At 47.8% G+C, this 25,984-nt stretch overlaps 1 long non-coding RNA gene across 2 annotated transcripts in view; it reads right to left on the bottom strand.

Moving 5' to 3' along the window:
• Positions 1-9,322: 9,322 nt before the first annotated feature.
• LOC140631774 (uncharacterized) overlaps positions 9,323-25,984 on the bottom strand; it is a 38,009-nt gene continuing 21,347 nt past the window's right edge. Inside the window, exons 4-5 of one of the 2 annotated variants that reach the window (XR_012029291.1) lie at positions 9,550-9,732; positions 9,323-9,477 (exon numbers count right to left, since the gene is read on the bottom strand). This is a non-coding gene — a long non-coding RNA (uncharacterized lncRNA). The remainder of the gene's footprint in view (positions 9,478-9,549; positions 9,733-25,984) is intronic. The other variant, XR_012029292.1, reaches the window with a different exon arrangement.

The following is a 25,984-nucleotide window of genomic DNA, read 5'->3' as shown; positions in this document are numbered from 1 at the left end:
CTCCTTGGATTCTGAACTCCCTCTTATAAGGACCCTCGTGATGACATTGGGCTCACTTGGATAATCCAGGATAATTGCCTCATTTCAAAATCCTTAACTTAATCGCATCTGCAAAGTCCCTTTCACCATGTCAAGTGACATATTCTCAGGTTCCAGGGATTAGGACGTAGACATGTCGTGAGGGGCCATTATTTAACCTGCCACAGGGACGTGTATAACATGTATTTGGAAATCTTTGAAGGAAGGAGTCTTCCTAAATTCCAGCAGGCTGTCACTCCAAACCTCAAAATGCTTTTGTAAATTGTGTATCCCATACTTGGAAGTCCCGTCATACTCAAGCTAGAGGTGATGCTTTCTCACCAGCTCTGCATGTTTGTGAAATGTGCATGTGATATGACTACCCACAGAGGAGCAAGAGGACCCCTCCTGCATGGGTTGAATTGTGTCCCCCAGAGAGGTGGAAGTCCTTACCCCACTACCTATGAATGAGATCTTATGTGGCAATGGGGTCTTTGCAGATGTGAGCAAGTTAAGATGAGCTGCTCCTGCTGGAGTAGGGTGGGGCCCTAAACCCAGGGACTGGGATCTTTATGAAGCAGTGAGATTTGGACACAGAGACTGGGACAGAGGGACAAATGCCATGTGACGGTGAAGGCAGAGATTGGACAGGTGGAGCGACAAGCCAAGGAATGTGGAGATCTCCAGCCACCTCTATAAGCTGAAAGAGACAAGGAAAGATTCCCCCCTAGAGCTTATGCAAGGAGCGTGGCTCTGTAACACTGATTTCAGATTGCTGGGCTCCAGAACTGTCAGAGAAGGTGTTTCCACTGTTTTAAGCCACACGGTGTGTGGTCATTTGTTACGGCAGCTGTGGAAACGGAACGCACCCCTTCCCCAGCCCTCCCTTAGGGCCCAATAAGTACTCCCCGAAGACCCTGCTAGAACAACTGCAAATCACTTCTACCCCCCAGACTATGGCCCATTTCTTCACTGCCCATATACTGGGCAGCAAGGAAAGGCTCTGCAGTTAGGAATGAACCACTGACTGCCCCTCAGCAGACTCAAAGTCATCACTTCAAGTTCATTTTTTTTTTTCTTGTTTCTTGGAAAGCACCTCTCAGGACCATTTCAAGAAAAACAAATTGTGAGTTATGCTTCGGATCTGTCTAACGTGAATCATCAGTGCTAGTTCCAATAACAAACCAGAGGCTGGTTGGAGCTTTAGGACAAGACTGGAGTGTCTGGGAGTGTGCATGGCTTGAGCAGGGCTCCTGCACCCCCATCGTCCTACACACCCCCTCTTCACTGGCCTCCTTCCTAGGTTTCTGCCCAAATGGACACAGAACTGCATAGTCAGCAAGCAAGAATTTTCAAGCAGTATTGCTGTAAGGTTTACGTTTGCAAATTTGACGGGAACATTTTGAACTCAGATGGTTCCTTTCACCCAGAAATCCCACACTGTTTGGTTCTCTCCAGTTCTGTGTGCAAAGCCTCTTGCTAGCCCTTCAGAGGTTCCATCAGGTGAACAAGAACTCTCCTTCTAAGAAGAATGCACCCAAGTTGAGACCTAAAGGAAATAGAGGAGCCATGGGTTGACTCAGGAAATAGTCCCGGAAGCAGGAAGAGTGTATGCAAAGGTCCTGAGGCAGCATAAAGATTGGCCAGTGTTTAAGAAACTGAAAGAAGACCAGTGTGGCAAGAGTGATGTGAGCATGCAGGAGCATGGAGCAAGAGGGGCTGGAGAAGGGGGCAGGGGCCAGGTCATGCACAGCTTTGCTCTAAGTACAATGGGAAGCTATTGAAGGGTTTTGATGAGGCCCAGAGAGGGATGACATAATAAATTTTCCTTCTCCTTTTTGCCCTCCTCCTTCTCTTCTTCCTCTTTTCCCCTCCCCCTCCCCTTCCCCCTCCTCCACCTCCTCATCCCCTCTCTTCCTCCTCTTCCTCCTCTTTCTCTTCCTCTTCTTCTCCTACTCCTCCTTCCTCTCCTCCTTCTTCTCCTCCTCTTTCTTCTTCTCCTCCTCTTCCTCTTCTCCTCTGCCTCTTCTTCCCCTTCTCCTCCTCCCCCTCCTCCTCCTCCTCTTGCCCTCATCACTTTTTCTGCTGTGCTGAGGGTAACTAGAAGTGGGCAAGAATGCAGGAAAGGGGACATCTTAGGGGAGATGGCACAGGGCCCTGCACTTGGGCAGTGGCCCCAGTAAGCAGCAGAGAGCACAGTCAGGTGTGGGCCAGCGATGGATTGATAGCATTTGCTGTGTCCCGGGCAGAGTGGCACATCCAGCACACCAGCTAGTAGGTGACCCTGGGTAAGCTGTCCTGAGCCGGCTGTCAGAGTCCCACCCAAGCCTCACTGTCATTCATCAGGTCGGATAGCTCTACTATTCTAGAGTTCCAGTCTGGTACAGGACGCATCAGGAATATTTATGTCCCACAGAATAGACACTAGCTCTTCAGATGAGATGGACTCCTTGTACACAATAGAGCCACCTTCCATTGTTTTAATTGGCACTAAAAATCTTGCCTGAGAGTAGCTCCCCGCCCTGAGCAGGGTCCTACCTCCAAATCAGTGGTGAGCTGCTGAACCAGCTAATTGGTGAGGGAAAATGAATCCCTGGTTTGTAGATTTACCAATTTCTGTGGTGCAAATACTCTTACTGGGGCCACTTTCATGCTATCAACAGTTAAGGGACTCATAGGATGCCTGAATAGTTGACAGTTGGTTCTGGCCAGCCTGCAGCAGCTGGCTCTGTGCAATACTGCATGACTCCTGGTCCAGAAGACTCCACCAAGCAATCTCCTCTGCTCTCAGCATGCATGGCTACCCAGACCAGAAGCAGAGTTTCCAGGAAACATGGTGACATGCAGTCCATGCAGGCCAGGGAACACCCAGTAACTCCTCTCATGCTCAAGTGTGTCTGTATAAGTTCGCTACAAAACCACACCTGTTACTCAAGGTGACGTCTTTCCACTGACAGTGAAGAGATTGGCCTAGGAGAACATCCCCCATGGGTAAGTTTAGGGCAGTACACAGAGTCAGGAAATCTGGGTGCTGGCTCTGGCTCTACTGCCAGTTGGCTAAACAACTCCAGACAAGTCACTTAACCTAGGTGAGTCTCAGCCTCCATGACTGCAAAATGAGAGGTAGAAGATGTCTGTGGACTCCACATTGCCAGGTTTCCTGGAGAATCTGCTCCTGACCCAGGCATCTGGGGCCTGAGAGGCTGGAGAAGATTGATAAGCACAACCTTCTGGGCCAGTGGCCATGAGTATTGACTAGAGCTGGCTCCTACAGGTGTCCCTTCCCCCTTGACATGTACTCTGGGACCCAGGGAAGGGCTATGGGGACGGGAAGGGAGAAAAGATAGCCAGCTTAGGGAAGGATAGCCAGGTTTGGTGACCAGGTGAGCCTGGGAAATGGAGACAAGTAAGCACTCTAAGGTGGCTCTCAAGGTTGAGCCAGCAAAATAGTTTCCCGTGTAGACTGTGTGAGCACCTTTTGGATTTCTCTGGACAGTGAAACTGTCAATGACTGTCAGAGGCGATGAAGAACTTCCTAGAATGTCTTCCAGTACCCCTCCTATGAGATAGACCAACACGGCTCTGTGACCTCTGTGACCTCCAGGTCACTGGACCTGTCTGCCCCCACAGATGACTCCCCACCCCCCCCCATTCCTTTCTCCTCCCCAAGTGCACCCTGAGCGCTCCCTCCACAACCTGCACACCCACTGTCCTCTTTCCTCTACAACCTGTGTCCTCTGCCTTCAAAACCACAGAAGTGAAAGCCAGTAAAGGTCAGAGGAGGGGACTGAAGGTGTTTAAACACCTAGGGGGCAAGGACTGAGCTTTCCCCTTCCTTCCTTGCTCTCAAACTCGTCTATGTATACTGGGAAGACTGGCTGTTGACACATGAAATATTAAGGCCACCTTGTTTATGCTCTTGGCACCTTATGTGGCTGAATGCGCCTTTTCAAAAATCAAGATGTTCTGGGCTTTTTAAATAAGAAAATATCCCCAAACAGAAAGGAGTAGTGAGGGTAACCATATAAAAACAACTTAAACTGAAAAAAAATAGCACACTCCCACCCAGTCCCAAAGAGAACCTTGGTTTCCAGGAGATGTTAACAAAGTGTCAAGCTCCTAGCAGTGGGTGGGACGGGACACTAACCCTCTGTCCAAATAAGCAAACATCCTCCCTGAACCCAGAATCCTTGTCCCACATGCCTGGTTCCAATTTGCTTCCTGTTTTTGGCCCTCCCAGAAATACATCTTACGGCTCTTTTTACTTGCAGCTCCTCACCTTGAAAAGCACAGATTTGCAAGTGTGAGTAGCTTAGCAGGGAGACTAATCCAGCAGGCATTCAAGACACTCAGGCGCGAAGAAATTCATCTCCTCGGAAAATTTCCATCGCTAGCACTTTTTTAAAAAGTTTCCAAGATAAATGAGTTTTTACTTATAAGACTAAGGGCTCCATTATTTTTCACTTTGCTGCTTCCAAGGAGCCAAGAAAATTGGTCATGCACCTGTCCAGCTGATCCAACCTCAAAAATCTTCTGACCTTAATGAAAAGGGCCCGATTTTTCCTCCCCTTTAATGAATGTTGCTTCTCTTCTTCCCGGCAGCATTCAGCGTGTGGGGCGGACAGGCCCGGTGGCCAGGTCATGCAAATGGGCAGGAACACCTGATTCTCCAGGATTCCTCTTACTGCCTTCAATCCAGGGGTCCCCCGCTCTGGAGGGCTTGGGAAGGGGAGCAGATGACTCAGCACCCATCTCCAGGGGGCCAAACAACAAGTACATTCTGATGTGGATTTGAATGTTTATATAGGTATGTGTGCGTATGTGCGTGTGCGTGTGTTAAAAGGCCAAAATCTTAGAGACTGCTTGAAGGTGTCATAAAAGCTAATTCAGGTGGGAAACTCCCTGGAAAAGAATTCTCCTGCTCTACAGATGCCTCCATCCTGTCTTTCAGAACCTGGGAGAGCATAGCGAGGATTTGGGTTGTGGCCTACAGGCAGAATTTGCAATTTCCCAAAGAATAAATCACAGCCCCCCAGGCTAGAACAGGCAGGTGCTATGAAATCTGTCTGATAGGTCAACTTCAAGGTGATCTGCCTGCCACATCTTCCCTCTGCTCAGCTAATCTCCCAGCACACCTTTGGTGCCTGGTAAAGGTAAATCATTATGACTAAGTGTATGAAGCAGGAGGGTCTTTGCACACCTGTAATTACTACCCGACAAGTCTCTGCACAACCTGGGAGTTTCCCAGAGGTACAGCGGGGCTGTTTCTGGAAATGGGAAGTCAAGGTGGGTCCTCCAGGCAACATCTGGCTGCAGGTACCAGAATTCAAACTTACAGAACTGGATGTATGTTTTGTTACATGGCTGGAAGACTCAGCGTCGAAGTTCCCAGGCTTGTAAGCTGTGATAAACCTGACTGAGATGCTCACCTCTACCTGTAAATATCTCAAAATAAATAATGCATAATTCCCTTAAAGCAGCACTGTCCCACAGAAATATAATGTAAGCCACAGAAGTCATTTTAAATTTTCTGGTACCTATGTTAAAAAAAAAAAAAAAAAAAAGGAACAAGCCAGGGACACCTGGGTGGCTCAGTAGTTGAACATCTGCCTTTGGCTCAGGCCTTGATCACGGGGTCCTGGGATCGAGTCCCGCATTGGGCTCCATGCAAGGAGCCTGCTTCTCCCTCTGCCTGTGTCTCTGCCTCTCTCGTGAATAAGTAAGTAAGTAAGTAAATAAATAAATAAATATCTTTTTAAAAAAAGGAACAAGACTAATTTGAAATGATGTAACTCTATCGACAAAACATAAAAATATTTAATATAAATATTTAAAAATCATTTGTGAGATATTTTTATCCTTTTTTTATTCCTTTTTTTTTTGTTTAAATCCAAGGGCATGTTATATTTATGTCACATCTGAATTTGGGCTAGCCACATATCAAGTTCAAATAGCCAGCCACAAGGGACACATGTACTGTGTCACACAATAGTCTCACACGGTGATATTTCTACCTTACAAAATTTTGACTTCCTGTGAATGTTTCATATAGAAAAAAGAAATTGTGATCACATGACATTTTATTTGATTTAAAGTCCTAGTGCTCAGGATGCCCAGGTGGCTCTGTGGTTGACTGTCTGCCATGGGCTCAGGTCATGATCCCAGGTCCTGGGATGGAGTCCCACATCCGGCTGCCTGCAGGGAGCCTGCTTCTCCCTCTGCCTGTGTCTCTGCCTCTCTCTGTGAGTCTCTTGTAAATAAATAAACAAAGTCTTTCTAAAAAATAAATATATAAATAAAATCCTAGTGCTCTTAATAAAATAAGAATTGTGAAGCTTCTTTTGACTAGTACCAAGTAGGTCTGAAGCCCAGACTTGGTGAGCACTTTCTTTCAAGTGCTGATAATTGCAGTCAAATCATCATGACTTAAGCTAATCATTGTGTGTCTCTTGCAATAGTGAAATAAATAAAACCAGGTTCCAACTGCGTGATCCCTTAGGGCTGTTCACCCGCGTTTGGTTGAGTACATGTGCTGTCTGCCTGGGACCCTGGGCACGGAGACTGCGCTCAAGGAGGTGAGAGTCTGCAGGGATATAAGACTCTGGGTCTGGATCCTTTTTTTTTTTTTTTTTTAATTTTTATTTATTTATGATAGTCACAGAGAGAGAGAGAGAGGCAGAGACATAGGCAGAGGGAGAAGCAGGCTCCATGCACCAGGAGCCCGATATGGGATTCGATCCCGGGTCTCCAGGATCGCGCCCTGGGCCAAAGGCAGGCGCTAAACCGCTGCACCACCCAGGGATCCCTGGGTCTGGATCCTAAAGCGTGACTTAGAAGTTCTGCCAGGAGGAAGGCAGGAAGGAGGAGGACAGGAAGGTAGGAGGAGATACTGAGCCTGGAGCCACCCTGCAGTCAGGAAAGTGCAGGACTAGGAAGCACAGACAGAGCAGTTTGTAGAAGGGACAGTCTAGAGCCTCGCTGTCTCACTGCAACACAGCACAAGCCACACGTGACAATTTATAGTAGTTACCTTAAACACTAAAAAGAAATGGGTATGTGAATTTTAATAACATTTTATCTAACCACTTTATAGAAATTATTGTTTCCACACGTGTCATATTCTACCTTAAAAAAAAAAGAGTTTATTTTTTATTCATGAGAGAGAGAGAGAGAGAGAGGCAGACACACAGGCAGAGGAAGAAGCAGGCCCCATGCAGGGAGCCGGATGTGGGACTCGATCCCAGGACCCCGGGATGACGCCCTGAGCTGAAGGCAGACGCTCAACCACTGAGCCCCCGGGTGGCCTCTACCTTCTTTGTTAGGTAAGCCCCAATGCTCTGGCCTAATGTAACTGACAGCCCCTCCCGGTTTGGAGCAGCCCTTTGTCGGCGCCCGCGCCACTGGCGGCTGGTGGTACCTTCTGTGGCTGCGCCCCCTGCGCGTGGGTGTGTGTGTAAGGAATACGAGCTTCTGCTGCGAGTTTTGGGTCCACAAGGGAAGTCAGGGCAGCTTCAAAGGAGGGAGCTGGGGCTGAGAGGGAGTTGAAGTCACGCGTGTTTTCCGGGAGGGCGAGCCTCGGCCGGGCGCTGTCACTGGTGCGGCCTGCGAGCAGCGAGCTCCTCTCCCACGTTCCCGGGCGGCTGTGCAAAGAGCGTAGAGGCGAAACCGAGCGCCCAGGAACGTTTGCTACATTTTGCCAAGTGCCTGGACACCGGATCACAAGGGTGACCCAGAAAACAGCCAGTGCACCTGTGGGGGCGGCTTGGCCGGGAGCCGGCCGCCGAGGTCACCCGAGGTCACTGCCAGGCCGCGGAGCGAGCGCCGGGGCTGCCTAATGTGGAAATGCTTGGATGCGGAGCGGCGCGGCGCGGGCGGGGCGGGGGCCGGGGGGCGGGGGGCGGGGGCCGGGGGCCGGGGGGCGGGGGGCGGCGGGGCGGGGCCCAGCACAGGCCGCGCAGGGCCGGGAGCGCAGCGCCTGACTAAGCAGACGGGGCTGGGCGCCGGGGGGCGCCGCTGGGAGCCCCTGGGAGCCCCTGGGAGCCCCTGGGAGCTTGCCAAGACCCCGCTACATCTTTCCTAATAAGTCTGGCCCGGCCCGTGTCCTCTCGCTGCAGCTCGGCCTCTCCCTCGCCCTGATTTAAGAAGAGGGGGTGGGGTGCCGAGGAGAGGGAGAGCAGCCAAGCCGGCGAGAACTTGGAGCATGGCCCTCCTTTCCCCTGGCCTCCCCTCTCTGCAGCAGATCGGCTTTGTGAATGAAGGGAGCGTTTTCTCCAAGGTGGCTCTCTAACCCTTGGGCACGCGGGGCACGCTCCAGATGTTAAGCTGGGCTCAGCTGCTTCAGCCCGTGGGTTGGGGGTGGGCCTCCCCACATCCTTCTTCCTCCTCCTCTCCTCCAGTTCCTGCCTACCCCAGCCCGGGAAGGGCGCCACCCACCTAATTTCAGAAGGAGGTCACCCCCACCCCCACCCCCACCCCCAGCCAGTGGGTCTGGCTGGCGGATCCTGGGGACCCGAGCTGCGGCGGGGAGGTGCTTCCTAGCGGCTGTCTCAACCCCACACAAGGGAGGGCAGGGTTACAACACGTGTGTGTTTGGGTCAGGAGCACTTTTGAACTATGGCTCCAAGAAGGAACAGCCTGTACAGCCACTCTGGGTCTCCCAGCAACAAGGAATGTGCAATAGATTAGTCCTGGCTTGCAAAACAGTTTTTTTTTTTTTTTAAAGAGGTGCAGCCTGGTCTCTTTATAGGGTCCTGGAGCAAGGGTGGCTGGATTGAAAGCACCCTGACGGCCTGGACAGCAGAACACCAGCGTCACTCCCACTCTGGGCCTTGTGACCTTGGCTAACAGCCCTAGTAACACCATCGCAGTCTGGGTTCTGCCAACCTCTAGACCGGGGTTGGTCTGAAGGTCAGCTCCCAGGGGACAAGGGCTCTCCCGCCTTTGGGAGAAGGTTACAAAGAATCATTTTCCTGCCCAAGGGCTTGTAGATGATTAACATGTTTCTGTTAACCAGAGAGTTAATAGTTATTCAAGCGCTCTTTGATAATGAGGGTGGAGGGGAGAAAATGAATGTGTTAGCCATTAATCGAGGGAAATGTCATAAAAGTTAGGATGGAAAACACAAAGTCTGGGAGAAGAATTCACAGGCAACCCTGGTGGGAAGGAGGAGGACAGAGAGCAGAGTGAGGCCATAAAGTTCATGCATACTTAGAGCGGGGCTCTTTCTTTTTTTTCTTTTCTTTTCCTTGTTTCATTGCTCCAAAGAAGCAGAGTAGAGGCTAACAAAATAACAAGCACAGGCACATTACAAATAAAGCTGGGTTTATTGGCTTTGCTGCTCCAGCCTCCCACAGCTGAGGCCTTCCCCTGTGTGATTTCTTCTTCAAGTCCCTTCGGGAGGAAGGAGCGGAACCCAGGCTCTCGTGCTGGAAGAAAGTAAGGGTGTCCAGGAGGCCCAGGCTGAAAGGGGCCATTGGCCAGTGCCGTGGTCCCTGACCCAAATCACCCCACTGGGCCCTAGAGTGACCTCACCTGGAGGAGAGGCTGCCCATTCCCTGCCCTGGAGATGAGCAGCAGTAGCCTCAGCTTCTTGCAGCGAGGTCCCAGCATCCATGAATGCTTTCACAGCCAGCTTGCCTGGGAATCGGGAAGACATAGGGACAAAATTCTGCTTTGCACAGACAGCTTCCAGGCACCGCTGACAGCGGGGTGACTCTGTGAGGGATGAAGAGGAGCTTTAGAGATATGGTGTTCTTCTGGGACCACCATGCAGAATGGACCCTTCTCTCTGTGCAAAGCTAGCATAAGGTGCTTGCATGATAAAAGCCAGATCCTGCCCTCAAAGGGCTTATAGTCCATTAAGGTGAGAAAATCTTTGGCAAGTCTTGGAAGAGCAGGACACACTGCTATGCTGCAGAACAAATTCAAAGAGAGGAGCCCCCCCCCCCCTTTATTGCTAGGCTGGTCCTGGAGCTCATGGAGCTGCATTGAGCTGAGCTCTGAGGCTGGATGAGGCTTTGACAGGGAAAAAATGGGAGAGACAGAAGAATGGCAGGACATTTTTAGGGAAGAGATCTAACTGGAGCAGAGAGGCGAGAAGAAAAGAGATGATGTTTTAAAGTGAAGTTGAGGCCTCATCTGTGAGAAAGCTCGCATGCTCCACTCCATCTACCTTGCTCACTGGAACGTTGGAGAAGGGTATGGAATCACCAAAGTGGACATGGTGAGGGAGGCAAGGCTGAAAGATGAGAACAAGCGGGTCAGCTGGGAGGCCACCAGGGTGGCCCAGACCATGATCGAGGGGCCTGGAAGGCAGATGCATTCGGTGTCAGGTGATGGCTGGGAAGTCAGAAAGGAGAGAGCGCACAGGTTTCCAAGACAGCAAGTGATGGAGGGTGCCAGCTGGGAATTGGGACTATGTCATCTCGGGGACTCAGGCTGGGGAGGGGAGCCCAAGGCTTCTGCCTTCTGTCCCCTTGAAGGGAAAGGATCAAAGAGTGAAGATCACAGACCTTTGGGAGCAACAGGGGCAGGGGGGACGCCAGCCAGGAGATCTTGAGAGTGTGATGGTGGTGTCAGGAGCACGGGGGCCAGGCCATCTGCCAGGAGTGTGGCAGGGAAGGGAGAGGGCTCACAGGTCAGGAAAAAACTTCCACAACTCCTGGGAAGGAGTCAAGTCACAAGAGGGGCCAAGGACAGCAGCTGTGGACCTATGGGCCCAGTGGGCCAGATTATCTGGCTCTTTCTAGCATCCCAGAAGTCCAGACAGCCCAGAGTAAAAGCCATTTATTTACTTCACTTCTTGAAGGGTTGACTGTGGGCCGAGGGCTATTCTAGGAAGTGCAGGGAACTGGCGAGTCAGAGATAATGTTCCCTGTCCTTGCTGAGCTCATGGCAGACCCGAGACAACAAAACAGGTGGCTGCCATCTCGGTTCTGCGCGTCAGACTGACCCCTGGAGACTTGCAGCATGACAGACTCCTGCCAACTGCCCAACAACCCGCCACCCATGCCACCAAAGGAACCTCTTAGGACAGGGCACGAGCAAGTGTGTTTTTTGCAGGCTGATTCGAATGTGCAGCCAGACTTGAGCATCCCTACAGCATAGCATCATCATGAGTCCAACTGCCTCGATTTCTGTTCCTGCCCCTTACAAAGTATATGTGTGTGGCCACTCTTGACTCCATTTCCTCATCTGCAAAATGGGATAATAACAGCATCTTTTTCATAGGGTTATAGTGACAATTGAACATAATCATTCATATAAAACCTTGAAAAGCAGCCTAACACAGAGCAAGTGCTTAGTACATGTTGGCTGTCAGCTAGATGGCAATGCTGCGGTGATGGTTGTGGGTGACACAGTGCTGGGGAAACTCAGATGGGGAATCTGCCCAAGGCCTGACAGTCAGGAAAGACTTTCTGGGGAAGGTGACTTTTGGGCTGAGACACTCCGAGAGTAAGAGGTTAGCCAAGCCAGAGTGGATGAGGGTGAGATGGGGAAGGGGGTCACATTTCAGGCAGAGGGAACAGCATGTACAGAGTTTCCAGGAAGCAAAGCCAAAAGCACAGAAGGGACAGGAAGTAGTTTGGTGAGACCAGAGTCCAGGGAGAGGCCGGACTGCAGAGGGAGCGGGAGGAGGACGGGGACCAGCAACATGTGAATTTTATCCTGAGGCCGCCAGGGAGCATCTGCATGGTTTGAGCAGGAGAATGATCTATGTTTTAGAAGCATCTCTCTTGCCGCAGTTTGAATGTGGAGTTAGAAGGGAAAAGCCTAGAGAATGAGGCGAGCTTGGGGGGCGGGGGGGGAGGTTGACATGATCCCAGTGAGGGAGACCAGTGGCCTGGACCCTGAAAAACCACAGAAGACAGTGGGGGGGACAAAAATGGGCAAACTGAGATGTCCCTGGACAGCTGATTGGACGTAGGAATGAGAGAGACAAGCTGACCAAGGTTGATGCCCAGGCTGGGCATCCTGATGGCAGTACCATCACGGTGAGAAAGGGAACATGGAAGAAGAGCAAGTATGGGGGGTGCCTGGGTGGCTCAGTAGATTGAGTGACTGACTTCTGATTTCTGCTCTGGTCATGCATGATCTCAAGGTCATGAGTTCAAGCCCCGCATCGTGTTCTACACTCAGCAGAGTTTACTTGAGATTCTCTCTCTCCCCTCTCTTTCTGCTCCCCTCCACTTGCTCTCTTTCTTTCTCTCTCAAATAAATAGAGAAATCCTACAAAAAAAAATTTTGGAGAGGGAATGATGAATTCAGTCTCAATGTGTTGAGTTTTCAGTGCTCATGAGATGTCCTGGTGGAACTGAGTGTCCCGGTGGGCAGTTGGACATCAGGGTTTGAAGCTCAGGAAATATGACTGGTTGCAGATATGTTTTGGAACAATTAGAGCCAAGGCAGGATGATGTTCAGCAAAGAATCAGGAGATGTGGGAAGGCGTTCCATGTGTTCAAGGAGCACTATTAAATGGACTGAACATCATCTAGAGTGGAGAGTGAGGTGAACAAGGTCAGAAAGAGTTTCTGGCAAGTGGTGGCAGTGATGGAAGTCTGTAGTCAGAGAGGGAGTCCTCTGAGTCCAGAATTTTTGAAGTGAGACGATTCTGAGTGACCAAGACGTAGCCACCTGTATGACCAAGAAAGGGCAGGAGGAAAGTGAGTGGTTGAACTATGATTGGCACTAAGCCTGCCCAGGACACCCAGAGAGGAAGAGTGTCCTAGATATGGCCCTCACTGGGGGTATGATGTGGTGGCCCCAGAGGATGACAGCAAGGACAAAGATTGTGTGATAATCATGGATGATCAAGACACTTTGGACAGTGGTGGCATGATACTGTGGAGGCCCCACTGAAGAGAGAGCCACCCTCCTCCCCTCCCAGACACTTAGAAAGACATGGACAAAGATATGAAAGCCTTTGGACCCAACCCCTCCATACACTTCCTGCAGGAGCACTGACCAGGAGCGCTGACTTCAGGAGGCATATCCCAAGAGCATGTGACAGTGGACTCATCTCCTGGTGTGGACAAAGAGAGATGGCTTCTCTCCTGAGCTCTGTGTTTCTGACTTGCTCCATGAATGAAAGCCTTAGATTTTCCATCTGTTAAATTGGATAGTAATTCTTGACATCAGCTTGCCTTACTTGGACGGTATGAATATAAATTTTTTCCCAAGTGCTCCGGGTTCACAGTAAAAGGAACTAACTAGACATAAGTGCACTCACCACTGTTTTTTTGTGGACACCTATCAATTTAAGTGCTAATAATAATAAATTTTTCTATCTTTGCTGAGAGATTAAAAGAGCACGAATCCCACAAGACCTTGGTTCTAGAATTCTCTGCTATGTAAAATCTCATTGAAGAAAAAGGTCTAAGGGTATACGCAGGGCAGATGGAAAGAACTATCTCTGGAATTGTTTGTTTTTTAAAATCCCTTTCCCTGAACCATCTAGACTAGAAGAATTCAGCACAGAAGAATGAAAATGAAGATGAGTAATGTTTTGGGACCATGTATAGACAGAGGTAGATTCCACATTCATGCACTCATTCACTTATTCATTTATTCAATAAAAATTTACAGAGCATTTATCATGGGCTCTCTACAAAGCATCCAACCACCAAGCCCAAGGTTTGGTCACCACTGTTTGACTCCAGAACCAGCTGTCCCTGACTTAGATCTCCCACAGAATCAGGTTGTTTGCCTGGCACCCTCAGACTTGCTCACATTTTGCTCTCATTCCCCATGGTCCATGGGGCAAGGTGGCTGCCAGGTAAAAAGAAGTTGTTTTCTGGTGTGTGTGTGTGTGTGTGTGTGTGTGTGTGTGTATGTGTAAGAAAGAAAGCAGAGAGACAGAGATGGAGAGACCAACGGAGGGAAATAGAATAGAGTCACCAAAGACCACTGCTCTGGTATCGTAAGATGGGATTTCCTAGGGTGAGGTGTACAGTGAGCCTGTCCAGGTAAAATTTCCCATCTCCCTAAAGAGTATATAAGTGTCTCAAGCATAAGGATCTGAATTCCCTTGTCTTAGGAAGGGCTGTTTACACAGTAGGGGTTTATTGAATGGCAATTGAATAAATGATTGACTCAGTGAATTTGAGGAATAGATCATTCACTTTAAGCTCCTGCTGACGTAGACAGATGCCGAAGAGTCTTCCCTGTTCTTGTGCAATATGGCGGCCTATAGTTCCTTACCTTGACCAAAAGTGAAAGGCACAGAAGAACAGCTGCAAAAATGCCGTCCTTGAAGAGCCAATCCCTGTAAATCAATCCTAAACTTTGACTCAACTAAAGGGGCAGCCACTCGTCCTGGTTTGTAAAACTGAGTAGAGGAAGAACCCAAACAGAAATAACTCTTGGGTCCTGTGCCGCACCTCTTTCTGCTCAGGAGCTCAGAGAGGCTCGGGACCACCAGAGCATTCTGAACCTCTCAGGCTACCAGCTTCTGTGGCCAACGTGGGAAACCAGTGTTCCCTGGGACTCCTCACTTGAGCATAGCCAACACATCTGTTCACCTTTAAGACCATTTTATGACCAGATCCACCCAACCACACAATGAGATGCCTCCCAAAACAGGGAGGGTGGGCCCCATATTTGCCTACAAAGTCTATGCCACCGCATGCCCAAGGCATTGTAAGAGGGATTCCCACCCTGGGTCAGTTACACCAGTCTGAAGCTTCTTTCATCTTCTGGGTTGGGGTCATGGGGCCTCTGGAAAGAATGTGGTGAGTCATAGACTGACCCCACAAGAAAGAACAATAGGTTGAAAAACACAATTGATTTGGTGTTTGGAGCCATCCTAACAGATCCAACGTGTGCAAGCTAATCCAATTCATGGGTCATTTGGACAGCTAAAAAAAATCGACCGTGGCACAGTTTCAGTGGCAGTGTATAGTAATGGCCTCAATTAGGCAGAGACGGCTGGTATTCTTGTTCTGCTTGTCTCCACCCTCATCCTCCTGAGCACTTTATGCATTGACTGAAATGTGCAGTTGGTACATGATGTGTGTGAAAGGCGCTTGCATAAAAGTGATTTTATGGCCCTGGCTTGGGTTTGTAAGCCAAGCAAACAGAAAAATCTCAGGAATAAAAGGAGCAATAAAATAATCACGTAACTCTTTGAACTCCCACTAAATACCACTTTTATTTCAAGGTGCTCGGTGTGTTTTGCAAACAAGTTTAGAACTGTCATTGTATCCCCCTTTTATCAGGGAAACTGAGTCACAGCGCAGTGAGGGCTTGAGAGCGCAAGTTTTGTTTCAAGAGAGAACTTTGGGAGACACCTCTGAGTTGGGCCAATGGGAGAGCACCCTCTGACCACGTCTTTGTTCTGAGCTTCAGTGTTTAGATTCTTATCCATAAGTGTCAATTTTACCCACAGAGCCTGACATAGCTGAACTCCAGTGGGTGGTTCATTGATTCTGGAGTTAACAATAGCAGTTTTCATGCTTATTGTACATCAGACACCTGCTCCCCCGCAACTTGCCACTGTCCTGTGAGGTGGGGATTGCTAGTTTCATGTGTAAATGGGATGATGAGGCATGAGGCTATTGGTACATTTGCAAAGGACTCACTACTGAAGGGGGCAGTGCTGGGGTCTAAGCTCAGAGCCTACCACTATGAGGACCAGGGACACTGACTTTCAAGAAAGAGGACCAGGGCAGCATTTTTGTTCAGAGTCAGAAATGCTAATGCATTACTCTAGTCTTGGAGGAATATTTCAGAATATGGAGAAGGCTGGGACAGAACTAGATAGGTTTCCCTCAGAGTCCAAGGAAACAGTTTGGGAGACAAACAGCTAATGAGCAAAACCACAAGGTGAGCCAGACAAGCATTTCTAAAATTATACAGGTATAAAGCACTCAAAAACAAAGTCATGGGCAGCCCAGGTGACTCAGCGGTTTAGCGCCGCCTGCAGCCCAGGGTGCGATCCTGGAGACCCGGGATCGAGTCCCACGTCGGGCTCCCTGCATGGAGCCTGCTTCTCCCTCTGCCTGTCTCTCTCTCTCTCTCTCTCTCTCTGTGTGTGTGTGTGTCTCTCATGAATAAATAAATAAAATCTTAAAAAAAAAGTCATGAAAGATTGTTAAAATGTTGGGGAAAATTCTAAAATACACATTGTTCTTGTTTTCTGTTTGGTGTGGGGTTTTCTACCATTTAAAATTGTCCCATTGAATGTATTTTAATTGTCCAACAGAGGGACAACTCAGCAGTTACAAATTTAGATACCACTGGCCCAAGCACCAGCCACTCTGGATTGTGTGGTCCTCAGTCACCTGCTGGGCACAACTATAGCCCCTAGTGTCTCCCCATGGGACTCCAGCTAGCTGAGCACCAACTCATTTCCCTCTCCTCTGGACACACTAGCCTCCATTTCCCAGACTCCCTTGTGGTCGAGTAAAGCCATGTGACTGGTTGGTTCTGGCCAATGGACTGTGGCTTCCAACAAATGCTCTTTTAATGTTCCTGGGCAATTCGCCACTGTCTTTCATTACTGTCAATCTCCTGGGTGTAAACAGCTAGGGTGACTGGTCTTGGAAGCCATGCACTGAGGATGGCAGAGCTTCCATCAGCCTGGAGCCTTAAGGAATGGGTGGAACAGAACTCCTTCCCCGAATCCTGCTACTGATCAAACGCAGTTGATTTGGTGTTTAGAGCCATCCTAACAAATAGACCCAACATATGCAAACTAATCCAATTCATGGGGTAGAAGCTGGTCATTTGGATGACTTAAAAAAAAAAATCGAACTCAGAACAGTTTCAACCACAGTTATAATATGTTATAAAATGTCATAAAATGTTAAAGTAGCTAGCATAACCTTAAACCAATAGAGCAATTTAGAGATAAGAATCCACCCTCTCCAGGCTAAAAATGAAAGGTTCTATAACATCTCCCTGTGACAGAACAGAAAAAACTTGGGGCACAGGAAGAGCCCATTATTTTATTCCTTTGTTGAGTTACTGGCCTGTGATAACACCCAGCTTCTTCAGTTCCCCTCCTGCATACTGAAGGAAGATGACAAATTGATTTTGTCTTGAAGCCATCTCTTTGTGATTGTGAGTCACTACCTGCATTGAGAAGGATTCTGGGGCCAAGTCAGGAAAGAGTACAATGATCTAGAAGCATCCTCTGCCAAGCACATGGAAAAGGGAGTGGCTACATATGCTCTTGTGTGGGCCAATGGCTGCCCAATACCTGCCCATGGACGGATTCCTTCAGAATCATTCGGGATGCATGGTAGCAGCTCAATCTCCATGTTGTATCCCTCACCCTCCCAAGATTTGCTGAATTAAAACCTGGGTGTGGACCCTGGAAATCTGTATTTTTAAATAATATTTCCATGGAGTTGTGAGAGTTAACTTTGTAAGCCTCCCGTAGCATGCAGGCACCTACCCAATTCACTGTAGCCTAGTAGTAGACTCCCTGGCAAGTCACCTCACCTCTGTGCCTCAGTCATCTTACCTGTAAATTAGAGATAACAATAGCACCTTCCTCATAGGGTTAGTAGGAAGACCAAATGAGATTCTCCATAAGAAGCACTCAACAAATATTATCTTTTATTCTGTTACCTTCTTCTGTGAGTCTGTAAGAGGCATGTTGCCCACTGCCACTGGTATAGGTGAAAACACTGTTTCCTAAGATTTCCAGACTCCCTGGACAGCATCCTCATACCCCCAGTAGTGGGAAAGGCAAAAGCATGCAGGGCTCTGGGGCACACGTGTCCTTTTCTCCCCACTCTCCCCTGCTGCGGGCAGCCTTTCCCCAACTCCACATGCAAGCTGTGTCAGGACCCTGGTTGGGCGGCAACCTGCTGACAGGAGTCTAGAGGAAGACCGGAGATGAGTACACATTGAAGCTGGTCTAAGGCACCACCATTATGGTTAGAATGTCAGGGGCTGTGGTGCTGGTGATGACACTGGTCATGCTGATGGCAGTGAACTCTCACTCACAATGTGATGTGATAGCAATGTGCCAACCAACATCACTGATGTGGGTTCAGTGTTGTTGGAGAAGAATGAGCCAGATCATCCTCAAACACCAGCTCCTAAATTTTTGAGCCTTTTTTTCTGTTTCATGGCACATTTACTATCTGCTGTCTCACTGGTTTCTTAGAACCCATCTCTCAGTAATGTGAGGGAGAAAGGAAAAAAAAATACCTCTCTCATCCTGCAACTTATTCCTAGCCAGATACAAACAAAACTCTTGACTCTGGTGTACTTCAGGAAGGAATTTGTTGGAAGGAAAACTGCTAACTCACAAACAATCCAGAGGTTTCCAGAAATGAGCAGGAAGCCAAACGCACCCAAGACAACAGTTTTAACCACAGCCAAGGTCATAGACAACAGCAATCTGATGGTAGAGCTGCCTCCTTGGGACCCAGACCACCCTGCTGGCCCCACAGCACCACCACTGACAGGCATGGAATGCGGGGATCTCCACCCGCTGCCAGGCAAATCCCGCTCTCCTTCCCACTCACTTGAGTCCCAAGCAGCACTGCCAGCTGGCCAGGCTTAGGTCCTGTGCCCGCACCCTGGTGCCAGGGTTCTAGAAGAGTGCATAGTCAGCATTTTCTGTTGACCCTGGTGGTTGGGTTGGTGGAGCCTAAATATAAGTGGAATCAAAATGCCGGGCAGCCAAAAACCAGGAAATGTTTACTACACCCCTCAAATCTTGGCTATTTTCAGGCAGAAAAGCAGAAGACCAATGTCTGACTGTTCTACCTACTGATCCATCTGTGGGCCCTTATAAGCAGGCATCAAGAATCAGTGAGATGGCTGGAAGGACATAGGTGGCTGTTGGACACATGTTTTGATGGCTTTTTCAAAGCAGAGCTTTTGCCCCTGGACGGTGGTATTTCAGGAGCCAGGGGACCTCAGCCAGTCGTGGACAATGGGTTAACAGAAGACTGTGGCCCTGTGGGACCCTGAGAGGTCAGGAGCCTGGACGTGGCCAACCCCAGCACATTCTGTGGAACCGCTCACCAGATCAGGAGCCAGGGTGTCTGAGCTCTGGCCCTGCCCTGTCTTTGCTCCTGGCATAACTTTGAGCAGATCTTTCAACTTTTGTGACTCAGTTTACTCAACTGCCAAATGGAGATAATCACGTGGAGCTCAAAGGACTTTTGTAATACTCTAATGAGTGTTTATAAACCACTTTGTAGGAGTTTATAGTTATTTGAGCTGGGAAAGGAATTACAAATTATTCCGGAGTAAACAGTATTTAGACTCTGGATTTTCAACAGTCAACAGGTTTTCCTAGATATTTACAAGACCCGGAGCCTCCAGGATGCAAACTGGTTTCGTCGAAGCACTTCTCCTCCCCGAGCAGCATATTACATGCTTCGGGAGGGCCATTTATCTACGTCATGTGCATTTTGTGACAGATGAGCTAACAGAACAACTGGTTTCAGAATGGAAGCCAGATGCTCGTTTTGTGTTGTTTGTTTTGTTTCAGGGATTGGAGATGAAGAGGCAATGGATAATTCTCCCCAACTACATCCAACGTCCTACACACCTCCAAGGGAATTTGAAATGAATATGATATTATTAGATAATCCTTCACCAAAAAAAATATACATTTGTATCCCAGTAGAGTTTGGAATAGAAAAGGTAAAGTACCAATGTGCAGGGAGAAAAAGCATAAAGTACGGAAAGTCCCTGCACAAAGCTTTGTGCTTCTCTCTGCCCTTTACCTCCCTTGTTTGCACAACTTTGTGAGGGTAGATATTACTGTCTCCATTTTATCTCCATTTTACTTATGGAAACTACAGCTAAGGGGGTGAGCTGCCTCACAGGCAAGTCACACACAACCAGCCAGTGCATGACAGAGTTCATGTTCATGCCCACACACGCCATCTCTTCTTCTGTTTCGTTACTGTGGTTGCTGCACACCCTCATCACCCGTCACTGCATACACAATGGCTGTACGAATGTCCCAAACTTTGTCGTGTTCCCTGCCCAACAATCAATACCTTCAGCCACCAAGCCACAGAGGCAGGATGTGGAGGAGCAGGGGAAGAAACGGGGTGCTTGGGCAAAAGTTGGCGCTCTCTGGCTTTTCTGGAGTTGGCCAGAGGAGAAGGGGATAGGAAAAGAGATATTCTTGGGACTTTTCATATTGGTAGAAAAGCCAAATTCAGCTCTCGTTTTGCCCTCCACTCCAAAGATCAGCTTGATTCAGCAGAATCATGTGCAATCTGTTTCTCTGGTGAACATGAGTCAGGGCTTCCTACCCCCGGACCTACATGTAGAAGAAAGAATAGATGGGAAATAGGGACCTATCTTCTCAGAAGATAGTGTCCCTGTCCAGAAAGCATTTTCATATCTATGATTCCAATGAAGCCTAAAAGAGCGAGAAGTCTCTGAAAAGAAAGAGAAGACACTGACCAGAAGGATTGCAAGTCCAGGGTAGTTCCCACAAACCACCCAGCCTGGCTGTCACAACCCATCATGATCTGACAAGGAATTTCAGTTCCCATCATAAGGTTATCTGTTCAGATTCACTCGGCAAGCCTTTACTTGGAACCCCTACCTTATTCGAAGTATATAGTCTATAAAATGATGTGAAGGATGGTCCCTGGTCTCGAGAAGATGATAATCTCGAAGGGAGAAAGAAAAATGAAATCCACTCCAGAAAACTCCTTTAAAGGTGAGATGAATTACCTTAAAGGTGGTGCAGTCACTAAAGTGTCTGACTCTTGATCTCAGGGTTGTGAGATCAAGCCCCGAATCAGGCTCCATGCTGACTGCAGAGTCTGCTTAAGTTTCTCTCTCTATATGCCCCTCCCCACTGCACATGCGCTGTCTCTAATGTAAATAAATAAATCTTTTTTAAAAAAGGAAAAAAGGTAAGATGAATAAAGTACCCTGGAAGAACATTCCATTCTGCTCAGCTGAACCAGACTCTTCACAGCTCAAAACCTTATAAGTTCACAGCTCTGAGCCTTGGGTCTTGCCACCCTCCCTGCCTGGGGTGTCTTCCAGGCTCCCTTTGGTTTAAGTCTTCACACACACACACACACACACACACACCCTAGCTTATCACAGCACTGCCTCCTCCAACAAGCCTTCTGCATGACCCACACTCTCTCCTTTGAATTCTTATGACTTTTAGCTAGCATCTCCTTTATGACACCTCTTATTTTCCACTAATTTATCTTGTCTTAAGGCCCACATAGCACCACCCCCTTAAGGGCAGGGACTATATCTTACACAGGGTAGAAACTCAATAAATATTTGTGGGATTTAATTAGATCCTATTGAAAATCCTAACAAATAGAATAATGAGGGAACATAATTATATCTACTGGCATTAAGAGATTCCTATCACAGAGCACTGTTAACTTTAAAAGCTGGTAACCAATTAAGGAGTCAATCCCATTTACAATTGCACCCAAAAGCATAAGATACCTAGGAATAAACCTAACCAAAGAGGTAAAGGATCTATACCCTCAAAACTACAGAACACTTCTGAAAGACATTGAGGAAGACACAAAGAGATAGAAAAACATTCCATGCTCATGGATTGGAAGAATTAATATTGTGAAAATGTCAATGCTACCCAGGGCAATTTACACGTTTAATGCAATCCCTATCAAAATACCATGGGTTTCCTTCAGAGAGTTGGAACAAATAATATTAAGATTTGTGTGGAATCAGAAAAGGCCCCGAATAGCCTGGGGAATATTGAAAAAGAAAACCAGAGCCAGGGACATCACAATGCCGGATTTCAGGTTGTACTACAAAGCTGTGATCATCAAGACAGTGTGGTACAGGCACAAAAACAGACACATAGATCAATGGAACAGAATAGAGAACCCAGAAATGGGCCCTCAACTCTATGGTCAACTAATATTCGACAAAGCAGGAAAGACTATCCACTGGAAAGAAAGACAGTCTCTTCAATAAATGGTGCTGGGAAAATTGGACATCCACATGCAGAAGAATGAAACTAGACCATTCTCTTACACCAGACACAAAGATAAACTCAAAATGGATGAAAGATCTAAATGTGAGACAAGATTCCATCAAAATCCTAGAGGAGAACACAGACAACACCCTTTTTGAACTTGGTCACAGCAACTTCTTGCAAGATACATCTATGAAAGCAAGGGAAACAAAAGCAAAAATGAACTATTGGGACTTCATCAAGATAAGAAGCTTTTGCACAGCAAAGGATACAGTCAACAAAACTAAAAGACAACCTACAGAATGGGAGAAGATATATGCAAATGATCTATCAGATAAAGGGCTAGTATCCAAGATCTATAAAGAACCTATTAAACTCAACAGCAAAGAAACAAACAATCCATCATGAAATGGGCAGATCACATGAACAGAAATTTTACAGAGGAAGACATACACCATGGCCAACAAGCACATGAGAAAATGCTCTGCATCACTTGCCATCAGGGAAATACAAATCAAAACCTCAATGAGATACCACCTCACACCAGTGAGAATGGGGAAAATTAACAAGACAGGAAACAACAAATGTTGGGAGGATGTGGAGAAAGGGGAACCCTCTTGCACTGTTGGTGGGAATCTGAACTGGTGCAGCCACTCTGGAAAACTGTGTGGAGGTTCCTCAAAGAGTTAAAAATAAACCTGCCCTACGACCCAGCAATTGCACTGTTGGGGATTTACCCCAAAGATACAGATGCAGTGAAACGCCGGGACACCTGCACCCCGATGTTTCTAGCAGCAATGTCCACAATAGCCAAACTGTGGAAGGAGCCTCGGTGTCCATCGAAAGAAGAATGGATAAAGAAGATGTGGTTTATGTATACAATGGAATATTCCTCAGCCATTAGAAACGACAAATACTCACCATTTGCTTCGACGTGGATGGAACTGGAGGGTATTATGCTGAGTGGAGTAAGTCAATTGGAGAAGGACAAACATTATATGGTCTCATTCATTCGGGGAATATAAAAAATAGTGAAAGGGAATAAAGGGGAAAGGAGAGAAAATGAGTGGGAAATATCAGAGAGGGAGACAGAACATGAGAGACTCCTAACTCTGGGAAACGAAGTGGAAGGTAGTAGAAGGGGAGGTGGGCGGGGGGACGGGGTGACTGGGTGACAGGCACTGAGGGGGGCACTTGACGGGATGAGCACTGGCTGTTACGCTATATGCTGGCAAATCGAACTCCAAAAAAAAATTAATTAAACAAATAAAAAATAAAAATAAAAGCTGGTAACCGGCTAGAAAGTATGGTACAACACGCCATGTATGTACATACAGGTATGTATGGTTTTAATCGGGCCAGAAGCAGACTCCATCCCATATGGTTCCTATAAAGGAGCTTTTGTGAAGGGACCAATTCAAGAGCTGTGGACAGCAGGGGTATCCCCCAGCAAGAGGGATGGTGATACCGAGACCAGCAATGGTGGGAAGCCCTCATGACCCCATGAGCATGAAGAACAAGGAGGAGATAGTGTGTCCTGGTCCTGGCTAGGACTGGAGCCATGCAGGAGGGGCCAGAGGTCAGGCAGGACAGTTGACCTCTGGGAGGTCATGGCGAAGGAGCAGTGTACTGACTTCTGTTCCTGCCACAGGCTTCGTTCTGGCCAGTGCCTTCCCCACCATAACAGGAAGGGGAGTAGGGTGTGCATAGAAGCCTGCTATCTGCCATGATAGGTCAGTCTCCTGGGCACAGAGCATGGCAGAGAAAGGGTCTGGGGGCTCTGAGGAAACCTTGCCGAGTACACCCAGGGTGCTCTGGAGAGGTAGGTGTGCTCACAGAGACATGGAGGTGTGGTGATAAGGACAGTCAGCCTTTTCTTCACCTCGTTAATTAAATTTTTTTACAATGAGCATGTGTTGTTTCTATAATCAAGGCGGGGGTGGAAATAGGATTTTTCATTTAACACTCTGAGCTTCTATAAATCCATATGGGCAGTAAAAAGGAAAAAAAACTGAATAGGCACATTTAATAAATAGTGATCCAGACTTTAAAATCTCCTTAAAACTTTTTCAATCTCTAACTTGTCAAGTCAAAGTCATACTTAACTATTCATATACTCATCCATTCACTGATTTATTCACTCAACAAATATTTTTGAATATATCTTGTGCTGGACCCAGGAAAGAAGGCTCAGCAGACACAGCCTGCATGTACAAAGCCTAAAATCTGGCAGAGGAAATAGGCATGGAACCTGCAACTATATGACAGAAGGGAAGGGCCCCAGGTGACAGGCCAGAGGGTGCTGAGAGGCTCCACCCCACCAGGAGACATGTAGCAGTGTGGGACAAGCAACTTGGTGGCATCTTTCCTTGCCCTGAGAAAGGACATGGGGGGCTGCTTCCCACCATCACAGTAGATAATACCATTTTTTCCCTCTGAAAGGTCAGAGGCACAAAGTAAGTCAGCATCTCCATTTCTATTGGATTAGCTGTCCCAACAGACTGGGTTCACATGGCATGAAAATGAGTTTAGATAAAATCTCATTTTTTAAAAAATCTTTTTAAAAGATTTTTAAAAATTTGTTTGAGACCAAGAAAGTGGGACGGGGCAGAGGGAGAGGGAGAAGCAGACTCTTCACTAAGCAGGGAGCCTGACATGGGCCTCGATCCCAGGCCATGATCCCTGAGATCATGACCTGAGCCAAAGGCAGATACTTAACCAACTGAGCCACCCAGGTGCACCTAAAAGCTCATTTTAAAAATCACCAAATCGGGCAGCCCCGGTGGCTTAGCGGCTTAGCGCCTGCCTTTGGCCCAGGGCCTGATCCTGGAGACCCAGGATCAAGTCCCACGTCGGGATCCTTGCATGGAGCCTGCTTCTCCCTCTGCCTGTCTCTCTCTCTCTCTCTCTCTCTCTCTCTCTCTCTCTCTCTCTCGGTGTCTCTCATGAATAAATAAATAAAATCTTTAAAATAAAAAAAAATCACCAAATCAAGTGGGTGTTTCATAAACATGATGCCACAAACCCCACAAATGAGTGAGCTTTTCCCAGACCTCATTACATAGAAGTCTCTCCTAATTCCTGCTGTCCTCTTGCTGGGCTCCCCCATGCAGGATGCAGACGTCTGCCTTGCTGGGCCTGGGGTTTCAATGGTTTGTCACCATATTGACCTTGGTTCTCCTCTGTATTAACAGCTACTATATCTCTATATGGGAACCCCTTTGTACATGGCTTTGTAAACCCCCAAAATATGGCAGACTCTCACATGATAATGGTTGTGTGTTTAATTTTTTTTTAAGATTTTTATCCATTTATTCATGAGAGACACAGAGAGAGACACAGAGACATAGGCAGAGGGAGAAGCAGTTTCCCTGCCAGGAGCCCAAATCACGTGCCAGGGATCACGACCTGAACCAAAAGCTGAACACTCAACCACGGAGCCACCCAGGTGCCCCTAATATTTCTTGATTAAGAAAATACATAATGACAAAAGCTCATAAAGAATTCAGGTATCCCAGGACAGCCAGGTGGCTCAGTGGGTTAAACATCTGCCTTAGGCTCAGGTCATGATCCCAGAGTCCTGGGACTGAGCCCCATGTCAGGCTCCCTGCTCAGTGAGAAATCTGCTTCTTCCTCTTCCCCTGCCCCTCCCCCTGCTCATGCTTTTCTCTCTCTCTCTCTCTCTCTCTCTCTCTCAAATAAGTAAATCAAATATTTTTTAAAAATAATTCAGGTATGCTTACAAGCAAATATATATTTTATTAACCATAATCATCTACATATAATTTGACAAATAATAGCTCACACAAGTGGGAGGCAATAGTTAGCCTCTGCAGGTTTGGCCAGCACAGGTACCTCAAGTCCCTGCAATGACTCTGGCGGACCCCTTCCTCCAGGGACCTGAAGCTCACAGGTTAGAAACCTGAGAGTGACAGAAGTACCCTCACAGATCAACCCACCTCGGTTCCAGTCACCTGCAAAGAATCCTTTGGGGCCTTCTCCAAGGCAGAAGGGGAACTGGCAAATCCAACAGAGATTTAGACCTCCAAAAAA

This window comes from Canis lupus, chromosome 4, assembly GCF_048164855.1.
Source record: "Canis lupus baileyi chromosome 4, mCanLup2.hap1, whole genome shotgun sequence".
Taxonomy (NCBI): Eukaryota; Metazoa; Chordata; class Mammalia; order Carnivora; family Canidae; genus Canis; species Canis lupus.
Note: the sequence above shows the minus strand (reverse complement) of the source record. Positions and strands in the feature narration are given on the sequence as shown.